Source organism: Megascapheus bottae, unplaced genomic scaffold, assembly GCF_031878675.1.
Source record: "Megascapheus bottae isolate mThoBot1 unplaced genomic scaffold, mThoBot2.hap1 HAP1_SCAFFOLD_37, whole genome shotgun sequence".
Taxonomy (NCBI): domain Eukaryota; kingdom Metazoa; phylum Chordata; class Mammalia; order Rodentia; family Geomyidae; genus Megascapheus; species Megascapheus bottae.
In genome coordinates, this window is record NW_028327804.1 from 3,281,808 (window position 1) to 3,307,138 (window position 25,331).

The window sequence follows — 25,331 nt, forward strand, 5'->3', positions numbered from 1 at the left end:
ACAACTGTTCTTGTAATAGAGCAAGTGCTGTAAGTTGTCTTTGGGGTAAGAAGAAAAAAGTGTTGTACATAGCATAATTTTACCAGTTCAAACTGTGATTTTATTCTCTGTTCTCCACCACCTAACAGAGGCATAGGAGAGGCAAATCTAAAACTTCAAGAAAAGGTCGCTACACTTATATTTCAAAGAGACAGAGAGGGAAGTGAAAGCTATACTATCCAAGATTTTGAATTAAGTATTTGAATTGTACATTCAGGAATATTATGACATCATGGATAGGTGCTGAAAACAATTGTGAAGGTATGAAAAAGTGACAACAAATAGTGTGTGATAGTCACAGCAAGCAAAAAATGTTTCAATCAGAATGAAAGTAAGAGAATGTGAGCAGGACTGAGGGAACATGGTGAAGACATAAAAATAATTTTGTACTAAAAATAACATGTACTACATGTCTGGTAGTACTTGGTGATATTTACTTCATGCCAGTAAGTATTGACATTTTGGAATTATTTCTATATAGAGAGATCCTTATTTCCTTTTACATCCTGGGAAGTGACTAATGCTTAATTTTTCACCAGATATGGAGCACTGTGTGAAGTGCCCAGATCATCAGTATGCCAACACAGAGAGAAACTAATGCCTCCCAAGAGCTGAAACTTTCTTGGATTTTAGAGAACCACTTGGGATGGTCTTGGCCTGCATGGCTCTTGGTTTATCTACACTCACAGCGGTTGTTCTTGGGGTCTTTCTGAATTATCAAAATACCCCCATTGTCAAGGCTAATAACCAGATTCTCAGCTACATCCTTCTCATCTGCCTCATCGTCAGTTTTCTCTGTTCCTTGCTTTTTATTGGTCATCCCAACACAGTCACCTGCATTCTACAGCAAGTCACATTTGGACTTGTGTTCACTATAGCTGTTTCCTCGGTCTTGGCCAAAACTGTAACTGTAGTTCTGGCCTTCAAGGTCACTTCTCCAGAGAGATGGATGAGGCGGCTGCCAGTATCTGGAGCTTCTAATTTCATCATTCCCATCAGCACCCTGATCCAGATGACTCTCTGTGGAATTTGGCTGGGAACCTCTCCTCCATTCATTGATATAGATGCACACTCTGAACATGGTCACGTCATCATCCTGTGTAACACAGGCTCCCTCATTCTTTGTGATACCTGGGCTTCCTGGCCCTGATCAGTTTCATTGTGGCTTTCCAGGCCAGGAACCTCCCTGACACCTTCAATGAAGCCAAGTTCCTGACATTCAGCATGTTACTGTTCTGTAGTGTCTGGCTCACTTTTCTGCCTGTTTATAACAGTACCAAGGGGAAGTTAATGGTTGCTACAGAGGTGTTCTCAATATTGACATCTAGTGCTGGGCTACTGGGCTGCATCTTTGTCCCCAAGTCCTATATTATCTTGTTAAGGCCAGATAGAAATTTTCTGCCTGGCTTCCAGGACAAAACACAAACTGGGAGAAATAAACTCTCTTAAGATGAAACCTAAATGTTTTATCAGCTGGATTCCTTTTTTACATCAGGGTATTAGTCTATATTGTTGGAATCACTCAATGAATAACTCTCACTAAGTTCTCTAGTAATATTTCAGTCACAAATTGAAGCCAGAGGCAGGTAAAATTTAATTTTACGTGTATATATATGTACATATGTATGTATGTATATATATACAATCTTTCTATATACTTTCCACTTAGTCCATCATCTACTTGAGTATATTTTCAATGTTCTCTTCTTTTCCTATAGTTGCTTTCTTAATAATTTGCCTAAAATTTATTTTTTGATGTCAGTTCTGCCACTTCAACTGAAATCCTGCAAATCAACTCTGGGTCCTGTGCTCCACACTAGTTCTTTAGCACTTGAGTCACACTTTCTCATTTGGTTCTTTGTTGGTTAAGTAAAAGTAATATTCACAGTGACTTTCCTCATCAATTTGGCTTCAAACCATGATTACTATATCTCAGTTTCCTGAGTAGCTAATACAATGAATATTTTTCCAAATTTTACAGAGATCACTGTCCTCACATCACTATACTGTTTAATTCTCAATAAAATTCTTTAATATTTTCCTCATAACCAATTTCCATGTTTCTGCATGCTAGTTAGAGTGTACTTTGTTTAGCAACGGTTTATATCTAATCTTATTTTTTCATGTATTTTTATTGTAATTAATTAGAAGGATTACATTATATTCACCAGATAGAAGGTGCATTACTTCACATACATTGACACCCTTTCTCATGCCTTGGTCCCTATTTCCCTCCCCCCACCCCTGCCTATCATCTTTTTTTCCTCCCTTCCCTATCTGACTTCAAATAACCAAATAGGCATATATACAATATATCAGATAACAAAGTAAAATACTGTAACAATATGAGATAACCAAGGGACAGCAAAAGAGATGAGAGATAACATAGTACTTTAAAGACAACAAACACTCATAATATGGCTTTTCTTTCTATATCCTGGAGGCCCATTCATTTAGCTTCATTCTATATGGCCTTAAGTATCTAGGTTTTGTTCTATTGTAAATCTCTGATAGGAGAGTCCAAGGTTTCTACTGATTATGACAAATGAGGGAAACCATTGAGCCTATGTTCCTTTGAATCTGGCTCACTTCACTTAATATGATTTTTTCTAAGCCTTTCCCTTTCCTTACAAATGGGGCAATGTTATTCTTTCTGACAGCAGCATAGAATTCCATTGTGTATAAATATCACATCTTGTTGATCCACTCATCAACTAAGGTCTAGTCTCAATTTTTTTGCAATATTCTTCAATATGATTAGTTTCCATTTGCCTCCCCTCAGCTTTACTTTCATCTACTTTCTTTCTCTTCCCTCTATGCTTTCTCTGTATGATTTTTAGAATTTCAACCATGGGTTGTCTATGCTACAAAATACACTTCAATTGTGTCTCTCAATTTATTGGATTTATAGAGTAATAGCAAAGGAAAGACTAGATGGAAAATAGCTTGTTTATGGATCTATATACTTTTCAATCTATTCTGGTTTAATCAACTTAAAATATTACACTGTCCTTGGGCTTTCTCAAGGCTAGCACTCTACCACTTGAGCCACAAGACCACTTACAGCTTTTTCTTCATATGTGGCATCAAGAAATCAAACCTAGGGCTTTTTCTATGTATGTGGCATCAAGTAATTGAACCTAGGGCACTCTATCACTAAGCCATGATCATGGCCTTAAGCAAATATTTCTAAGTCATTATTATTTTTATCAGTTCCTATGGAAGTTCATATTCTACCTTCTTGATTTTAATAATTTCATAAGTATGATTGAATTACTATTACTGAATAGAACACTGATTATTATTCAGCATCAATCAGTTACTATTCATCACAACACATGAATTTCCCAGTATTCACTATGCAGATGTGCAATTGCCTGTTGCCACCAAAGTTAGCCAAACCCTGGAAATTCATGCTGAATTTTAACATGAATTTAAAGATGAGAGATAAGAGCCCATAGCCAAGTTAGAAACACTGAGACACAGAGACAACATCTCAGACAGTTTGAAAAAATGAAAAATCATGGTTCCCCACAATAGACATGTTCATTTGATCTTAGAGAACAACATTCTTTGAATTTCACTTCAAAATATTTTCCTTTATTTTTGGTCCTTCTATCCTCTGCCTTTTTTAGTCCATTGGTCCCTGTATGTTTGTCTATGAATTAGACTGTATTTGTATCCATTTGGCTCTATATAATTGGCTGATCATGTTATAATTTTGGTTGAGATTGATTTATGTCTTACAACAGAGTAGTTCTCTGCCTAATATTATATATAATGCCCTTTCCTGAAACACAGTTCCCATATCCAAATGAAACGTAAGGATTATTTAGATAGGGGATATCTGACTATGATTTTAAACATCTGAGTTAAAGTCTGTGGATTGACTGTTAGTTTAAATTATATAAAAGTCATTGAAAATCTAGATGGTACTGATAAAAAATTTGCTGAAATATAAGTTAAATGAAAATATAGAAAGCCTACAAATGGCTATGTGTGACTGTGATTTTTCAAGGAATTCAATAGAAAACTGAATGAATTCTAAGAGGAGAGCCAAATGAATCAATAGTCTTTTTGCTAAATGGCATGAGAGAAGAAATGGAAAATAAAATCAAAGAGATCCCAAAAGTTCAATAAAGAGTGTAAAGCCATCAAAAATAATGTCTGAGAAACAAACACAATAGGAATTCTTGATCAGATGATGTAGAATATAGAGTCTATGGAATCAAAGGCTACATATTATTCAGGAAGAACAAGAAACTCAGAAAAAATATAGGAAGCAAGAAATATTATTTACAAGAATGGAGGACTCAATCACACGATCTAATTGTAGACTAGCACATATTGAATAAAGTCCAAAGAAGGAAGAGTATTTGAGAAATATAACTGAATTCTAGCAGAAAACTTTCCAAATATCCAAAATCATAGGCCTAGTCAGAATAAAGAAGCCCGTAAAACACAAATGCTGAAATGTTCACAAAAAGAGTTTTATTAGCATATAAAATATATATGATATTTTTAAGTCTTTACATTTCTTTATTTTCTATGTAGTATTTCTTGTAGATCAAGTGGGCCACTGAAAGTAAACATCTGTAGATGACACATTTAACTCAACTCTACACCCAATGACATTCTAGCAATGTTTCTCAGTTTTCATATAACATGACACGTGTGCACTTTATCTTGTTGTTATTGGAGTTCCATTCTGCATGTCATTTACTTTGATTATTGTCACTCAAATTTATGTCTGAACATTATTATAGCTTGTCCAACATCCTTTTTTCCTCCCTTGATTTCAATTTCTTCTGTTCATATCCAGATTTCATAGATAGCTAGGGTTTTAGGCATAAGCCACTCTCCCGTCCCGCGGGTTCAGTTATTTGTCAGGCTCAAGCTGGCACCTCCTAAGAGAAGAAAACCAATGGGGGAAAGAGAGAAAGGAGACCAGGCGCATAAAGAAAGACAGAGACAATCTGAGTCGCGTCAAGGTCTCATTTATTGAAAGCAGAGCAGGGTTTATATACCCTGAAATAGGAGGAAGGGGCAGGGTGGAAGGGTCCAGGGTTGGGTCACACTGCCCTTTTGGCCATTGTGCTAATCTCGAAAGCGCATCTTGTGGTCCTTCCAGGAAATCCTTTGAGTAATGGTTTCTGCCAGGTGCTGTTTACTCAGGACTGAGTTATTGCTCAAGGCTACAGGATGTTGAACTGCTCCATTTCATGACCTCAGTCTCCAACAAGCCACCAGCGATTATCACTCTTGGTTATCTTTTCTTCTCAAGGGTCGGGGAAAGGTGTGTCATGATCTTTTTTAATCCCACTGGCTTGAGTTAATATACTCAGAGCTCAACTTCTTGATCATCTAGCAGTGTAGTCATGTCTGACCAGTACAGGTAGTTTAATTTACTGAGGTATTTCCAATTCTCCAATTTTCAATTTTCATATAGCCTCACAAAAACTATTTTCTTTTGGATTTTTAATTTTGTGGAATTAGTATAAACTTTCAAACAAGCACATAGTATATTTGCAATAAACATTTCCTGAATTAGAAATTCTTTTCCCCTTTTTGCCAGTACTGGGTCTTTAACTCAGAGTCTGGGCACAGTCCTTGGTTTTTTCCTCAAGGCCAGTGCTATATCACATGACACAGGACACACAACACCACTTCTGGCTTTTTCTGTGTATATGATACTGGGGAATCCAAACTTGGGCTTTGTGCATGCTAATCTACAATTAGGCCTTGCTCCTGGTCCCTTTATGTATTTTACTACTAAACACATTCTAGTAAAATAATCAAATACCTCTACTGGGTACTATTTTTTCTTTCTTTTTTTTGGTCTATTGGTAATTGTGAATTTGGGTTTGGCTGAATTATATTAAGAAGGTTATTTATTTTTCTTCTTTTTTTACTTTTTTATTGTTGGGGTAGAGTTACAGGTGCATTACTTCTCAAACGTTAATATCCCTCCTCATATTTTTGTCCCCATAACTCCCCCTCCCAATCATCTTCTTTTCTCCCCTTCCCTTTCTTATTTCAAATAATCAAATAAACGTATATACAATATACCAGGTAGCAAAGTCAGATATAGTAAAAATATGAGACACACAACCTGATATTTCCTGGTTGGTTTTAAACTTGTTAGAATAGGAGAATTACACTGACACTCTAATTAACAAGTCCATAGTTAACAAATTCAAAGTATCTCAGACAACATTTTTTTTTGCTTTTAAAAATGAACCTATTTGAAAAGTAGTATTGAATGTTAAAGTTCCATTTTTTAGCCTGGTATTGTTCATGCTAAATTATACTGAATCCAAATTATATTACTCAGAGAGATTAACCCTTTTTTGCCTTTTTGACTCTCCTATAAAGGCTTTTCTAATTTTTAATACATCTCAAGGGGAGATTCTAAGAATGCCAGTTTACATTACCCACATTGCCACCAGGTGTTAGTGACCATTTCTCATATTATGAAAGGAGGAAACAGAAACATTTCTCGGAAATGGATTTAGACACTCATCTAACTAATTGCACTGTATCTTTGATGCTGGTCTGTAAGTCTCGATGTATTGCACCTTTTCTGCCAACTCATCCTCATCCTTGATTTTGTATCTTGGGTGTCATTTTTGGAAATCCAAGACTATTGATGGGCTCCTGTCTCAAAGACATGGAGCAAAAACAATATTTTTAACCCTAAGCTTACAAGAGAAAAACCACATGATGGGATGGTTAACAAAACTAATAAAAGTTGGTACATGTAAGCTAGACAAACTATCTAGGAGAACAATCAGGAAGGAGAGCTTTGCTAAGGCTAATCAACATGGCACATCGGCAATTCATAGAATGACCTATTCCTCACTTCTAGCATTAGGCATAGGAAAAAAGCTCCATAAAAACATCCACTAACATTCTGAAGAAAACTGTGCATACTATCAAATTTTTCTACTAATTTCAAATTATCCATAGTAGTCAAACAATCAAGTTTTTCAAAATTCCATAAGGTAATTTATGATGCAATTGATTTTCTAACAACACAAATAACAATCATTTTTTCTCATTTTTACAAAAGAAAAATTTAAAGACATGAATAAAGAGAAATGACTAAAAAAACAGCCTGAAAAAGTTGAACTTCACCATATGTGCATTAAGAAAATATGTATATGTACAATGAAATTCTACAGACTTCTGTCAGAAAGAATGACATTGCCCTAATTCATATGGAAACTGAAAGATTTGAAAGAAATATATTAAGTGAATTAAAATAGACACAAAGAAACTTGGCTGCATGGTTTTGCACATTTATTATAACATGAAGTTGTCTATTGGCCATGAATGTGGCCTACTGACAGTGTGCTTGGCTAGCCCTTGGTTCTAATTCTTTGGGCAATATACTCAGAAAAATACAGAAACAGTGCTTTAGCTCAGTGGGTAGATTTATAACATTGAGAAAGCTCTAGAATATTGCCCATGCTTGGATCTCCCAAGACTGGCAAAAATAAAAGAATATGCCTATGAATCTACAAGTAAACCCTCTGTAAATTAAAAGACAATTTATTACATGTTCATATGATTAATTAAACAGTAAGCTAAACATTCACACTGAGAATAAGGGATGATATACTTAGGAGATCATCTTAGGGTGCAATATAATTGTATCTGAGATTATATACAATGAAAATTAACATGAGAGTTGATTTGATTTTATTATCAGTAGCTTTCAATTGGTTTTATTTCATTTATTCCTGTACTTTTTGTCTTGTATATGCATTTATATGATTTGGGGAAGAGAAGAGGAAGCACAGAAATGGTTGGCCAAAGGATGAAACAAGTCAACAGTGAAACCCATTACACATTAGGTCATAAACAAGCTATACAACTTTGCAGGGAAGGGAGTGACTGGGGATATACTGGGAGAGATTGAAAGAGTAAATAGCAGTCGTCAAAGGAAATACACACTTTCTAGGGTAAGCACTCTACCTCTCTTTTATCAAACAGATTTACCTGAAGAGATCCACACCATTCAAATTCTAAATAGATAAAACATATTGTACTGAAGAATTGACTACTTGGAAAGGCAAAGGAAATAAAACAGCAAAATAGCAAGTGGATCCTGCTGTGCAGCTGCAGCCCCAGCCCAGCACTGTCAAGCAGCTTCTTAACTACCAAAACCCAAGGCTGTCAGAGAGGTCCAGCAAAACATGCCTGTGACACCATCAAACAAACTTTACAATATTACTCAAGAACTGAAGAAGTCATGCAACACCAGACTAGTGAAAACCAGAGGAGAAGCAGAACTGACCCCAACTCAGAGACTCCAGACAATTAGCATCACCAAGAAATCACCCAAAAGTAGCTTCTCCTGCCACCTTCAGGACCCACCTGGTCCCAGTGGCCATGCACCCTGCCTTGTAGTTGCTGTCACAACCACACTATACCCACAGCAGTCGTAGCGACCTCCCTCCCTCAGCTTCTCCTGTCCTACCAACACTGAATGCTGCCGGTCCCAGGCAAGCTCCACAGCCACCTAGCACAGCTGTCCAACACCCAGAGCTACAAGCGCTTTGTGGTCTTTGCAGACCCTGCTCATCACCTGAGCCCTTGCTGGCCAGACAGCTGTTGTATACATCACCCTCACTGCTGAAGTAGTCCCTCCACTGACCCTGTGAACCGACCTGTGCACAGTAGACCCCGAGCCATCCTTAACAAGTTTCTCTGCTCCAGTACAACTCCAGCTCCATATTTTGTGAGTAACCAATCCCAGAATCCTCCCTAGGGGAACCAGCTCTCTGTCGTGACTCAAAATTTCTAGACCAAAGCTCCCATCTGTAAATAAAGGAGCAAACCCGAAGGGAATACAGACCCAAACTGTATCCCCAAATCTTCTATTGCCAAGTACTGGAACAGATTTCTCTCTCCCCCACACAGACAAGGTAACTACAAATCTGAACTTCCCAGAATCTCCCACCAACAAGCCTGAGAGTGAGATTCAGATTAACAGACACAGTGACCTGTCAAGAGTGTTTCTGAATCCAAGCAAAGTACAGGAAAGCTGAACACTCCAAACCATGTAAGGTGCTACCAAGAGAAATGTTAGAGGATTTCATGGAGACTCAAGTTGCCCTAAACTAGAAACACTGCTCTTCATTATTTGGTATTCCATTTGATTTCCTGCTTTTTAAATTTTTATTTTTTTATTCTTCATTTCATTTGTTTCCTTTTTAAAAATTTATTTATTTATTTATTTATTTATTTATTTATTTATTTATTTATTATTGTAATTAGTAAAAGGGTTACATGATATTTTCCAGGTCTTGGTACCCATTACCCTCTCTCCCACCCCCCATCCATCTTGGTTTTTCCCCCTTCCCTATCAAATTTCAAATAACCAAATACAAATAAATTCAATATATCAGATAACAAAGTGAGATACTGTAACAATATGAGATAACCAAGGGACAGCAAAGGAGATGAGAGATAACAGTACATTAAGGATGACAATCATTGGTTATATGGCTTTTGTTTCAATATCCTGGAGGTCCTTTCAATTAGCTTCATACTATATGGCCTTATGTATCAAGATTTTGCTCTATTGCAGATCTCTGCTAGTAGAGCCCAAGGTTTCTACTGATTATGACGAATGAGGGAAACCATTGAGCTTCATTTCATTTCTTCTTTCTCGATCATTGCTTTTCTTTCAAATTCTAGATGCAAAGGAAGGTGACTACTATAATTTTTCTATTGTCAACCATGATTAACATGTGTAACTTTAAATTAAAATTACAAAATTGAATGGCCAACACTATAGGAATATACATTTTTTAATAAAAATCAAAGATTGTATCATGATTTCACAATGGGATTTGCAGCGAGAAGGTAAAATGTCATGAAAGGCTCAATCCATGAACCTTTCATTTTTCATACCATCATGCAGACAGTTGTAGATTCAGTTTTTATCATGGAAGTTAACCCTTCCAAATTAAAAAAAATACTTTCTCCTTGGTTATCTGGGTTTACTTTTGTTTCTGAGCTCAATTTCATAATGGTTGCTTGAGCAAACATTTTTTTTGAAATGACCATTTCTGAGAAATTAGAAAGTGCATAATGCTGTGTGTATTGTGGCCCAGGCCAACTATGAAATGTTTTTTCAACACACAGCAGAACCAGCAATGAGAAACAGGGTCAGAATGGTGACTTCTCCTCCACAGTTAATACCTTCCATGTTGAAAGGAACACAACATGAAGAAAGATTTTTCTTAAGGAATTTTAAAGGTTATTAGACTATTTTCAGAATTTTTACGAGTCTATGAGAAAGTAGAGGTATTTAAAGTGTTATTAGACATACGATGGCTCTGAGATCTAATCTCAGTGTTCCAGCTACAAGTCTGAACTCTTTCTGTTCTCCAGTATGATAAGGTATCTCATGGGACTTTAGGAACTAATGTGTTGCAGTCCAAAAATGGCCCAGTGAGCTAAATTCATTTCCTCTCTCTATTTGTAGGTTGGCCCAGATACAATGAGTAGAAAAGAAGAAAATATGTGAAAGATTTGAAAATATCTGAAAAAAATTTCTAGAAGGCTACAAGGTGTTTCAGGTATGAAACGGCATGCCAGAACAGCCCTCAGGAGATTGAGAATATGGTGCCAAAAGGCCTAAGCACATACAGACCAAATCCCATTTGGGCCCCCTTGAGCCTTTAATTTTTACCTTCTTTTTAGCTACATATCTTTCCATCTGGCAGTGATGGGCCATGAGGGAATCTAAGGCTGGAAAAAGGTCCCAGTGTGTGAGTTCCCATCAAATCCACATAGTCCATCGTGAGTCACTATACACACAGCCAAGTGAGTCATGAAGGCTGACTGATACTCTGAGGACAGGACAAAAGTGGTTGGGCCCAGGAGACTGGAAAGGAGCTAGAAAAAGATAAGGAGTCCATCTCCTGACCAGTCACCTAGTGAGGTTGGTTTCTAGTGCTGCTGTAGGATTATTCTAGCTAGAGAAACTCTATTCTATTCTAGCTTTCAGTTGCCTCCCACTCCTCTCCAAGTCTTCTCTGCCCACAGTCCTCATTGGAATATTGTTTCCTTCCTGTAATTATTGCCAGGAAGGCAACCACTTGTTGCATTTTGCCTTGATGGTCAGAGGCCTGCTGATGCTTTTCCTATCAAATGTGTCTTTGTTCCAGCTTCTAGCAGAGAGGTGCTAGGGCTCACATCTGTAATCATAGCTAATTGGGAGGCTGACACCTGAGGATGACAGTTCAAAGCCAACTTGAGCAGGAAAGTCTGTGAGGCTCTTACCTCTAATTAGTCACTAGAAAAACAAGATATAGAGCTGTGGCTCAGTGTGGTAGAGTGCTAGCATTGAGCAAAAGAGTTCATCTACAGGGCCGGAAGTTTGGCCTAATGGTAGAGTGCTTGCCTAGCATGAACGAAGACCCAGGTTCGATTCCTCGGTACCACATACATAAAAAACAGAAAAAGCCAAAAGTGGTGATGAGGCTCAAGTGGTAGAGCTCTAGTCGAGAAAAAAACCCAAGAACAGTGCTCGCCCCTGAGCTCAAGCCCAGGACTAGCAAAAAAATATTTGCAAAAAAATAGAGTTCAGCTACAGTGCCCAGGTACTGAGTTCAAGCCACACAGAAAACAAACAATACAAAAAAACACAACCCTATGTTGATATTTTGTTTGGGAGACATGTATAGACTACATAGTTAAGAAATGATAAGAAGGACCAGTGGAAGATGGCGGCGATTCAGGTTAAGTCTTTCTGAGCTCTTGCCAAGATACCAGGTTTAGCACCGAAGCAGAATGTTTATACCGAAAGATCGACTCTAAAAAAGCTTTAGCGGGGCCGGGAGTTTGGCCTAGTGGTAGAGTGCTTGCCTAGCATGCATGAAGACCCGGGTTCTATTCCTTGGTACCACATACATAGAAAAAAGCTGGAAGTGGTGCTGAGTCTCAAGTGGTAGAGCTCTAGCCTTGAGAAAGTCCAAGGACAGTGCTCAGACCCTGAACGCAAGCCCAGGACTGGCCAAAAAGAAAAAGAAAAAGGAAAAGAAAAAAGCTGGAAATGGTGCTGAGGCTCAAGTGTTAGAGCTCTAGCCTTGAGAGAATCCAAGGACAGGACACAGGCCCTGAGTTCAAGCCCAGGACTGGCAAAAAAAGAAGCTTTAGCACCACAGAGATCTCAGTAGGAGAAGAGAATATTAGACAAACTCCCCAAGGAATGGTAGGGGAGAAACACACTCCCTCCCTCTGGAACCTGAGCAAACAGCACACCTCGCTCCAGCTCAGACCTACCAGAGCCAGGGCAGGCAACTCTTCAGGTCGCAGACCTGCCAGCTCCACAGACTCAGTCAATCAAGGGAGTTGTGAGCACCCCACTAAGACATTTTCATTCCTCTGCACAGAACGGCATTGGGAAGGAGAAGGTAGCACTCCCACCAGCCAAAAGCAGAGCCATCTTGACTATTGGTAATGACCCTGCCAGAACTCCTGGAGCCTGAGACATGGCACCAGCAATGTCATCTTTCAGTAGGGCAAAGGTTTTCCCCAGAATCAGCTTACTGGATAGAAACTTTTCTGCCCTAGAAGAACCAGCTAGGCCCTGGCAGGGAAGCTCTCCTAGAAAACAAAGCCTGCAGCTCCACCCCAGGCTCTTTGCTGATCTGGCTAAAAACATAGCAGCTGGAGTTGTGAAGCTCACCAAGGACTCCAGTATGAAAGAACTCCATTTTTATTCAAGCTACTGAAAACTGCCAAATTCCCCCTGTAGGACACATAAAGCCCATAACCCGGCTAGTACATCAACAAGGGTGTATGGTCACAGTGTCCCCAAACCAAACCTATAAGGCAGAACTTTTTCTGCCCGATCAAACAAACTTATTGGAAGAACCAGCTAAGCAAAACCACAGGAGAAAAAAAGGCTTCATACAATATCTGGAGACAAAACTCAGTGAAGACACAGTCTCCCCTCAAAAAAAACCTGAAAAAATACTTTTTGCTGTTGTTTTGTTTTTGTTTTTTCTTCTCCAATCATAATTTTTTCAAACTTTACTCCTTTTTTTATTTGCATTTTTACTTCTTCTCGCTTTTTCTTTTTTTGCCATTTTCCTCCATCCTCCCTTTTTATTTTTTAATTTTTCTTTTCTTTTTCCTTCTGTCATTGTGGTCAGTCCTTGTTACATAGTGAGAGCATTGTGTACAGACCCGTTACAAATTGTACTTGTATTGACTCAGCCCAATGCTTTTTATTTTCTCCGTTCTTAATCTTAGTGTTTCATGATTAAGAACTCATAATAGGACTCTCTTTTTTTTAAATCACTGATCACTTTCATATATACTTTCCTCTCTTCTTTCCTTTATTATTACCCTTTTTATTTTTTATATGATTTGTTTTATTTTTTCCTTAATTTTATATTCATTTACTTTTCCCTTTCGGTCATTTTAGGTCAATAATCTTCATCCCATCTCTTTACTTCATTACTATATTATTCTTACACTCCTAAATTACTCTTTTCCTATTTCCTCTCTTGTCTTTCATACAATTTTTATATCTCTGGTTCTTTATTTCTTCTTCAATTCCTCTAATGCATGGATTTATAGTTGACTGTTGTTGACCAAGTGTGTATATGCATGTATTCAATTATACTGTAGGTCTAGATTGACTTAAATTTCAGAGAGTGAATTGTGGGTTTTTTAGTCACACATCTATGTTTGGTGTTGGTTTTAGATTTGTCTGTAAGAACACAAAAGGAGAGAAGGAGTGATAATACTAATCTAAAATTGTGAAATTCTACAGTCTGGGCAGCTATATAACATTAGGTAGGGTATACCTTAAACTTATAACCATGTGTGGTATTAATCTTGCTCTAATTTTCAAATGGGCAGAACAAGAAACTCAAGAAAAATGTCAAACAAAGGAATAGGATCTCCCACCCAGCATAAACAGCAATAGAGCATTCAATGGCAAACCTAGAGGAAAGTTCTTTACATGTCCCACAAATGCAATTGATAAACATGATTAATGAAAAGTTTGAAAATATACAGAAGGACATATGTGAACGTGACAAAGAGAGACAAAGAAAAATAGAGGAATTAATAGAACCCACAAACAAATAGCTGACTGAACTCCAACAAATGTCCAAGGAGAGTAAAGCTGATGAGCTAAAGGACTTCAAAGACACCACTCAAATTGAAATTAAAGAGATAAAGAAGTCCATACATGATATAAAATAAGAAATGCAAGGCATCAAAAATGACCAGTTGGAAGGTAGGGAGAGGAAGAACAAAATAGAACAAATTGATAGCAGGTTAGACAATGCAGAAGAGAGAATCTCCGCAATCAAAGATAATCTAGACATTATAGAGAAAAACCAAAAAATGAATCAAACCATATCTAGGAAAAATGAGAGATATCTTCAGGAACTCCAAGATACTATGAGGAAGCCCAATTGAAGGCTAATTTGTACTGAGGAGTGCCTGGAAAAAGAGATCAATGGAATTGGAAATATTCATCAGGAAATCATCTCAGAGAACTTCCCAAATATCCAGAAGGGCAGGCCCATCCAGATACAAGAAGCTTTTAGAACCACAAACAGACATGACCACAAAAGAACATCCCACCAGCACATTATAATCTGTACAGGATCAATAGAGACCAAAGAAAGGAACGTGAAAGTAGCCAGGGAGAATCTACACACCTAATGCCGCAGCACCCAACTTCATCAAGAAAACTTTGCTCACATTAAAACCACATACATATCCAAACACAGTGATTGTTGGTGACTTTAACACACCACTAGCACGTATAAATAGATCAACCTAGCAAAAACTCAACAGAGAAACCTCAGAATTGAACAACTGCATAGAACAACTAGACATAACAGACATCTGCAGATTATTCCCTCAGCAGCAACACAATATATGTTTTTCTCAGCAGCACATGGAAATTTTTTTTAAATAGATCACATTTTAGGGCATAAACCAAACATGTGCAGGCACAGAAACACTGAAATTATTCCCTGCATTCTCTCTGAACACAAGGGCATCAAATTGGAACTTAACAACAATCTCCACCAAAGAAATCCCTGTAACTCATGGAGACTGAACAACATACTTTTGAATCACCAGAAGGTCTTCCAGGAGATCAGAACAAAAATTCAACAGTTTATGGAATTTAACAAAAAAAAGCACACAAAATACCAGCTCCTTTGGGATATGGCAAAGGCAGTACTCAGAGGAAATTTATAGCTCTGAGTGCCTACATCAAGAAATTGGAAAAATTGCAAACTAACAATTTAATGGTAAACTTTAAACTCTTAGAAAAAGAAAAACAAACCAATCCCAATCCTGTAGAAAGAAGCAAATTATTAAAATTAAAGCAGAGTAAACTGAATTGGAGTCCAAAAGAAACATAGAAAGAATAAACAAAAAAGGAGTTGGTTCTTTGAAAAAATTAACAAAATTAACAGAGCCTTAACCAACCTGACCATAAAAAGAAGGGAACACTCCCAAATAAACAAAATCATGGCCGAGAATGGAAATATCACAACAGAAATTAACAAGATCTAGAGCATCATAAGGGAATAATTTTCAAACCTTTATGCCAACAGATTTGAGAATCTAGAAGAGATGAATGAATTTCTAGGCAATATTAGCATACCCACACTGAACCAAGAAGACCTAATTCAATAAACAGACCTATTACTAGTACTGAAATTGAAATGGCAATAGGATACTTCCCATCCAAGAAAAGGCCATGGTCTAATGGATTCATAGCTGAATTATTATATAAGGACTTCAAAGCAGATCTCACACCAATACTCCTCAAGCTCTTCAACAAAATGGAAAGAGAAGGCTTTTAGCCAAACTTATTCATGAAATCACCATAACTCACATCTCAAAACCACACAGGGAATCATCTGAGAAAGCGAACTATAGACCCATTTATTTGATGAATATTGATGAAAAACTTCTTAACAAAATACGGGCCAACCCCTTCAGCAACTCATCAAAAACTTATACATTAAAATCAGACAGAATTCATCACATGGATGCAAAGCTGGTTCAATACACGAGAGTCAATATAATTCATCACATCAACAGGAGCAAGGACAATAATCACATGATTGTCTCAATAGATGGAGAAAAGACATTTGACAAGATCCAGCATCCCTTTATGCTAAGAGTTCTGGAGATACTAGGAACCAGGGAACATTCCTAGGTATAATAAAGGCCATGTATGAAAAAACCACAGGTAGCATTATACTTATTGGCCAAAAACAAAAACCATTTCCTCTAAGATCAGGAATGAGAAAAGGATGCCCCCTCTCTCCACTTCTATATAACACAGTATAATTCCTAGCCAGAGCAAGAAGGCAAGAAGTAAACATAAAGGGAATCTTAGGGAAAGAGGAAGTGAAACTTTCCATCTTTGCAGATGACATGATTCTGTATTTTCAGAACTCCATAGATTCTATCCCCAAGTTGCTTGAGCTGATTTGAAACTTTGTCAAGATATCAGGGTATAAAATTAACCCTGATAAATGAGCTGCCTTCCTGTAAACCAACAATGAGAGGAACGAGGCAAAAATCAGGAAAGCAACTCCTTTTGCAATAGCCTAAAAGAAAATAAAGTACTTGGAGATTAACTAAGAATGTAAAACACCTTTATGATGAAAATTTAAAACCCTGAAAAAGGAAATTAAAACAGAAACGAGGAAATGAAAAAAACCTCCCATGCTCCTTTGATTGGAAGAATTAAGATTGTGAAAAATCTCAATCCTGCCAAGGACTATCTACAAATTCAATGCAATACCCATCAACATCCCAATATCATTCTTTAAGGAATCAGAAGAAGAAATCCAAAATTTCATATGGTATAAAAAAACGTATAGCAAAAAAATTTTTGCAGAAAGAACAGAGCAGGAGGAATTTTCGATACCAAACTTTAGACTTTTACAGAGCTATAATTATCAAAACAGCTTGGTACTGGCACAAGAACAGACCAGAAGACCAATGGAATAGAACTGAAGACCCAGGTATTAAACCACAGACCTATGGCCACCTAATCTTTGACAAGGGAGCCAAAAAAATAGAATGGAAGAAAGACAGCCTCTTCAACAAGTTGTGCTGGCAGAACTGGTTAAGCATATGCAGAAAACTAAAGTTGGATCCTTCTTTGTCACCCTGTACTAGAATTAACTCCAAATGGATCAAAGACCTGGAGGTAAAAGCTGACACTATGAAAACTTTACAAGAAGGAATAGGAGATACACTAGACCTCCTTGGCACAGGTCGAAACTTTCTTAATAAGGACCAAGAATCACAACAAATCAGAGAAAGGCTGGATAAGTGGGACTGCATTAAACTTCAGAGCTTTTGTATGACAAAGGACATAGCTAATAATCTAATTAGGAAGCCTATAGAGTGGGAGAAGATCTTCACCAACCATACAACAGACAAAGGCTTCATATCTAAAATATATCAACAGCTCAAAAATTGAATCAATCCAAAACTAATCTCCAAAGTAACAACCATCCCATTAAAAGATGGGCCAAAGATTTAAAGAAAAGAAACTTTTGAAAAGTTGAGAACAGGCAAACTATGAAAAGGTGGCAGGAGGAGTTAACATGAATGACCTTGGAGAACACACGTTGTCCACAAGCCAGAAAAGTTCCATTTGTGGGATGGATAGAGCTGAGGCCCATTATACGGAAGGAGGAATAAGTGGATTGGGGAAAGAAAGGAGTGTTTTATTAGACTGGTTTTGAATAAACATTCTGAGATTAGGGCTGGATTGGAGTGGTTAAGGGTCCAGCAGGAGGCCTTGATAGATATGTGGATTATAAAAAGGCAAGAATATTAATTTCTGCCCAGTTAGAAGGTAGACAGGGATGGATGTTAGATGGGCAAGCATTTCTCTTGGTCTCCTGGCTCTGATTAGTTTTGAAAGGGTGAGTGTAAAGTGAATTCATTTAGGATGTGACATCATCCAATCCTCATTCTAATCCACAGTTCTTCATTGTCAGCTCTAGCCAGGTCTGGCCTCATCCTGAGCACCTAGAAGGTGAATATCGCTGAGACAGCTCATCCCAGTTGGCATTAAATGGGCACCTTCCCTGAGCACTTCTTCTTGAGACTAGTGCTCAACCACTTTAAGTCAGAGCACCACTTCCAGCATTTTCCTGGTTAGAAATAGGAGTCTCTTAAATCATGCTTCCTGACTAGTTCTTTGCTGATACCTTGGGAGATGGTGTTTTAGAGGGTTTTTTCTGCTCAGGCTGGCTTTGAAATACAATCAAAGAGTCTTTGCCACAAAAGCCCTTTTTATTTCCAAATAAAGCAACAAGAAGACAAACAAGAATAAGGATTGCCTGTATTTAAAGAACTGACCAACAGACACTTGCCAGAATTCTGCAGAAACAAAACTCATTAGCTGTGGGCCTGATGTGTGGCCCCGGGGTAGAGTGCTCACCTATCATGCACAAAGTCCTGGGTTCGATTCTTCAGTACCGTATACACATAAGCTGAAAGTGGTGCTATAGCTCAAATAGTAGACCACTAGATTTGAGAAAGTTCTATCATAGTGCCCAGAGCCTGGGTTCAAGCCCTAGGACTGGAAAAATGAAAGTTTAAATAAAACCCGCATTCTTCATGTAGATCTATGCTACAAATAAAATGTATATTAGATCCTGGCAATCTCTTGGTAAAATAGGCTAACATTTTGCCTCTTCTTTTTCTCTTTTGTGCTACCATCTACTCCCTTTAAGATCAAGGGACCAGAGTTACTTTGGAAAAAGTGTGCAAGTGATAGTGCTATGGCTTTCAGATTCTGGCCAGACCCAAACATTTTCTTCCATGCTGTTTTCCTGAAGACTTCCCCATTAAACTTCCTGCTTGCATGCTCTATGTAATCTATCTCAGGAACTGCTAATTTTAAAACCAGCTTATGTTAGCACTACACACAAGTTTGGCAACATATTTATCAAACCTGTATTTTGACAATAATTTTTAACCCATTTGGTGTGGGAGTTTGGCCTAGTAATAGACTGCATGCACAAAGATGTGAGTTCGATTCCTCGGTGCCACATATATATAGAAAAAATAAGTCAAAGTGTGCTGTGGCTGGGGGGTAGAGTTGTAGCCCAATACCAGGACTGGGAAAATTTTTTTAAAAAATTAAAAAATAAAATATAATTTTTAAGCCATTTCAAGTCCAGCAAAGTTAATGCAAAATTGTGTATTAGGATTGGAAAATCAAAACCTTCCTTTTTCTTTTATATTTTGCTTTCTTGTCCTGGGACTTGAACTCTGTTGTGCTCAAATCTACTGCCCTACTACTTGAGCCTCAGCTCAACTTTTAGTTCTTTGTGCTTAATTGGAGATAAAATTCTTGTGGATTTTTCTGCCCATACTGTGTTCAGACCACAATCTTCAGATTCCAGCCTCCTGAGTAGCTAGAATTATAGGTGAGAGCTACCAGCGCCTCATCAGTATTTTAAATACAATTGTTGGTATTACTCATTGAAATGGCACAAGGTCCTAACTTCTGCTCTATTTCATTCGGTGTTAATCGCACATACTAATAGGTAGTTCTATCATGAATTTAAAAACAAAAGCTGATTAGGCACAATTGCTCTAAAGTATGTGGAGATGCATAAAATCATACATCTTGCATGTTTTTATTTCCTAGTATTTACAACTCGTCTTACTACAGAGCAAATGCTAAGGAAGTTATGTTTATGTTAGGATGTTGGCACAAGCAGTATGCATAGCAGGACTTTGGAGCTTCAGTCATTTGATTCTGTGGTCTTTCTACTTCTCAGGAAAGTAAGAGAGACAAATATAATGAGGTGTACTTAAAAAAACACTTTTGTTATCATATGCACCGATGATTTATAAAATGTAGCTATATTGTCACAATTTGTCATGAGATATTATGGAACAAGAAAAAAACTGGAGGTTAAGTTATTGGAAATGGCTAAAACACTTGTAATTACCAATACATGGAGTTAACTGAAAGTTGAAATGTTTCAGTCTGGGGCTGATAGTTTGGCCTAGTGGTAGAGTGCTTGCCTAGCATGCATGAAGACCCAGATTCAATTCCTCAGTACCACATACAAAGAAAAAAGGTAGAAATGGTGTTGTGGCTCATGTGGTAGAACTCTAGCCTTGAGAAAGTCCAAGTACAGTGCTCAGACCCTGAGTTTAAGCCCCACTATTGGCAAAAAATATTCCAGTATAACTGAGGAAATAGAAAGGATAGAACTGTGGGTAGGGGTATATGAGGTAGAGAAGGGACAAATAATACTGAAATTATCCAATAATAATTAATGTTAACTTTTATCACAATAAATGCTGATTGGTTATGATTAACTTGAGTAAGGATTTCCTAATTTCTTTTTGAAGTATAGTACTAAAAAGGAACAAATTATGACACTTCTTTCCAGATGTGCACCCGTGAGTGACATATGCAGACATATGACAACACAGAGAAATCAGTGCCTCCTGAGGGCACAATTTTCCTGGTTTTGGAGATCACTTTGGCATGACCATGAAATACATGGCTCTTCTTTTCTATGTTCACTGATGTTCTTGGGGTTTGTGGGAAGCACCAAAACCCTGTCATTGTTAAAGCCCATAACAGGTATCTCAGTCAAATCTTGTTAATATCCCAATTTTCTGTTTACTCTATCTCTTGATCTTTATTGTCCCTCCCAAGATAATCACCCATATCCATCCACAAACCACATTTGGAATTGTGTTCTCTGTGCCTGTTTCCACAGTGTTTACCATAATAACAATTGTGGTTCTAGCCTTCAAGATCCCTTCTTCAAGAAAATAATGAAGTGGCTGCTGGTGTCAGGGGCTCCTAACTACATTCTCATCTCTATCCTGAACAAAGTGACTCTCTATGGAACCTGGCTGGGAGCCTGTCATCCTTTAATTGGCATAGTTACATGGTCACAAAATCATCCCGTGTAACAAGCTGTCCCTAACAGATTTCTAGTGTGTCTTAGGTTCCCTGAGCTTCCTGGGCCTACCCAGTTTCATCATGACTTTTCTAGCCAGGGCCATGCCTGACAGCTTTGTTCCTGACTTTCAGTATTCTGTGGTCTGGATTACATTCCTGCCAATCTACAACAATGCCAACAAAATGGTCATGGTGGCCATTTGTTTTAGCTTTCCATCTTGCCCTCTAGCATAGGAATTCTGTACTGTATTTTCCCTGTAATATTGCATCATCTTGACAGAAATTCTTTGTATGGCTTTATATGGGAAGAAATAAGCTCTTTTTAGTTACATCTTGTGTTTAGTCCAGTGATCTATTAGCTGAAATTATGGAAGTGTTTCAAAGTATAAATGACTCATAAATTTCTATATTAGTGGTACAGTCACAACCTGAAGCTATGACTCTTAGTTTGATCATATGTTGTTCCTATTTAATATGCATTTATTCCCTCCTAGGATCCAGTATGTATGAGAATCTAGAGCCAATTCAAGCATAATAAACATGTTTCAAATATATAAAAAAATGTACATTTTGAGAAGAAAAAATAGGATTTTTGTTCACATATAGCATCATTGCCTAAGTTGATCATCACAAAGAACCAACAAAGCACTCAATACATAAAAGATTTTAGAAACAACACTTGAGTGATATAAAAATAGACATAATTTGGCTATATTCACTGTAAACCAGTGGACTTGAAATTAAAAACAGAATACCATATATGTAGCACAGAATGGGGAAAAATGAATGGTGGAATTTTGGCAGGCACATTGAGACAGAAATAGGAGAAAAATTTGAATGAAAAAGGAACATAAAGTTTTAAACAACATGCAATTCCAAATAGGAACTGAGTTAGATACAAACGTCTAAAAAAAAGGCTGATTATCTGGATGCTAATGGATAACCCTGTAATTTTAAGTGTAATGGAGAATGAATAGAGTGTAACTGAGGTCCCATCCAGTTGGGAATTCTAGATGGAAATGACAGATTGAATAGTCATAGTGAAGTAGCTGAGCATGCTTAACGTATTTAAGCATCATGTGTAAACATGCAACAATGGAACATGTTGAAATTGTTTTTAGAAGTCGTGAAGTGACTTCTGAATCTTATCAGGGTACATTGCATGAGTACCCGGAATGTTCAAATAAACTCATGTGAATAATTAGTATATGCTACACAAAATATATGTCATAAAGTATGATATAATGAAATGTTCAAGATTATGTGAGATCGGTGGTATTATGATTAAAAATTATAATTTTCTAACAAATACTAATCAAAGCCATATTAGCTTCTAGCAAAAATTGAACAGAAAACTCATGTGAATTTCACGTATTTCACCTTCACTATGCTCTATAGTAAACCAGGTTGCATTAATGCTGCATAATATATAAGCCAATATAAACATGTCATTGTGTTATTCTGTCCATTATTAATGCTCTGATTCATATTTTCTGTTGGACTGTACATGATTGTCTTCATGTATATTAAGGCATGGATCTCACATGAAACCCTGCTAAATTTCTGTGCTGCAGGTTTATTAATGTCTTTGCATGTATTTTTGAGTCTAATATATTTTGAGAGGAAGGATATAGGTAGTTCTTTTTACATATTAGATTATGGCCAGAGGAGGATTTCCTGCACAGAGTTCATGTTCTTAGAAATCCATAGAAAGGAAACTCCAACTTTTGGAAATATAAATATAAATATGTCATAAATCTAATAACCCATGTATTCAACATGCCTTTAGAAATTACTAATGGAAGAAGTTAAACTCAGGATGTAAATATGCCACTCAATGTCTAAGTTGACCTTGAGTTGATTACTGATGTGCATCTGCTGAGTTATGCATGATTACGGCTTGCCCAGGCAATAATAATAGGGTACATTTGTGGGGGGTTCTGTACATTGAATTCATATTGAAACCTACCCAGGTTACCTAGTAATGTTTTGTGGATGTTTTCAACATGGCGTGTGTCAAACTCCAATGAGTCGACTTAACATTTTATTTATTTGTTCTTTTTGAACATTTCACCTTCACCTGCGATCTCATTATCTGATGCATTCCAGTTGCATTATCCTAAATATATTTCCAACAGATACTTTCTTGACAGACTTGGAATAAAATCTGACAAAGAATTTCATACGTGGGGCCTCCCTATCTGTGGTCTTGGGTGAAATCCTAACACCTGGGGTGTAGATGAGAATCTGTAAACATGTTTTCTCCTGGATTCTGGGCCTCAGATGTTCAGTTTCAGGGCCAAGAGTTTTCTGCATTCTTCCTGGGGAATAGAGGAGTCTGTAATGAGAGAAGCTGTGTTGGAATATCCATCCCTGTGTATAAGACAAATGCACACATATATAAAAATATAAAGATATACAGATATATCTGCATAACACTGAGGGTTCATGTCCAGCCAGAATTCTAGCTTGGCAAATATTTCAGTGATGTTAACTTTGATTTTCACAGTTCTTCAGTTTTCCCTCCTTGACAGGTCCTTGGCTGACACTGTCTGCTGTCCCAGAATGAAGCACAGGGCACATATGGATGGAGATGTGATGATTTCTGTTTTTTTTCCTCTTTAAACTTTGGAAACTGATCAAAGTAAAAGCCATGCTTCCAAATATGAAGAGTAAGAGATGTACGTTATTCACAATTTGATTTCAATTAATATTTGTTCTCAGGATGAGAAATGCCTGACAGAACTTCGGGTGTACACGTCAATGCTTTCTGTACTATGACCTCCCATCCCTTACTGCAAGAGAAAAAGGTTGGCTTTATTATCTTTGTGTCTACTTTTGAGTATTTTTATTTTTCCAAAGTAGTAGAGAAGACTCTAGTTTTCTTCCATGTAGCTGCCTCTTTCCATGGCTGTGGAGCTTTCCAGCACTGGTTTATTCCAGAATTACTCTGTTTCCTCTATCCCAGATGTCACTGAAAAGGATGAAATGATACTATTACAAACAACTCAAACCGGTTTCATGAAGTCTGTTCAAAGAGGCTTCAGAAACATTTCCTTTCTCAAAATCACATGGTCTGATAAGTTTACCTTAATAGCATGATTTGACATGCACTTTAATGACTGTGGTAAAAATTTCTCACAGTAGACAATGCAGTTACTCTTTCAAACCATGGAGATGATATTTCCTATCAGTTTTGCATTGCAATCCAGCTTCTGCCAGGCAGACTATGGGTCACACATCCCTTATGGGAGAATTTTGTCTGTTCAAGCTGAATTCTGTTTAACTTGTGCACACACATACCTTGACATTTGCAGCAGTCTTACTCTCTACCTAAGTAGGAATCTGAAGACATTCAAGCCTCCTATTTGATTATTATTAGAAAGAAAATTAAATTATCTAGTTTAATGTCTTGCTCCCCTTCTGAAAATGCCATCGTGACATGTGTACCCTGAGGTAGCTGCTAAAATGACAGTGGTGGGAATTAATCTATTTACTTTTGTACAAGAGAGCCGTATCTTCCCTGATCCTTTGGGATATTCCTAAATGTTTGTCTGCTTATCTTTCTTATTTCCATTATTTTTCCATGTTTACTTTATTTTCCTTCCTTTAATTTCCCTAAATATATTTGAAAAAATTTTAATGCGTAACTATTGATATGCTGAATCAAATCATTGCAGCAGCTGGAAGTTCCTTAGGTACTTAGAATACAGAAGAGCTGCTGGTGGCAATCAGATCCTCTTCTCTTAATATCTTGTTTCCTCCCTTCACTATCCATTTTCAAATAAATAAATACTCATATATACAAAATATCAGATAACCAGGTGAAATACTGTAAAAATTTGAGATAAGCAAGGGACAGCAAAAAAGATGAGAGGTAACATAGTACAATAAGGACAACAATCACTCCTTATATGGCTTTTGTTTCTATATCCTGGATGTCCTTTAATTTAGTATAATTCTATATCTCTAATTCAAATTTTAAGAGTTGTTTTAAACCATGATATTAATTTCCTGGCTTATTCACTTCCTAAGTTATATTTTTGTTTTGCTACAAAATCATTACATACAAATATAGCAGTAAACTAATTAATACTTCCATAGCTTATGTTGGAACCTAAGTCCCATGACAGAAATAAAGGAATCAATCACTGAGCAGCATCCAAAGTGAGAATTCTTGCTATTATTTTCATATGTATTTGAGTTCCACTGCAAATTCTAATATGTTGAAATGTTTCCTGCATGGATTTGTCTACTAGTTTCAGAGATTCTAATTTACATTAACAACTCTGGTCAAATTAGAAGGTTTCAT

At 37.1% G+C, this 25,331-nt stretch overlaps 1 pseudogene; it reads left to right on the top strand.

The window, feature by feature from the left end:
* The first annotated feature begins 12,551 nt into the window (after positions 1-12,551).
* Positions 12,552-25,331, top strand: part of LOC150039166 (vomeronasal type-2 receptor 116-like) — a 93,926-nt pseudogene continuing 81,146 nt past the window's right edge.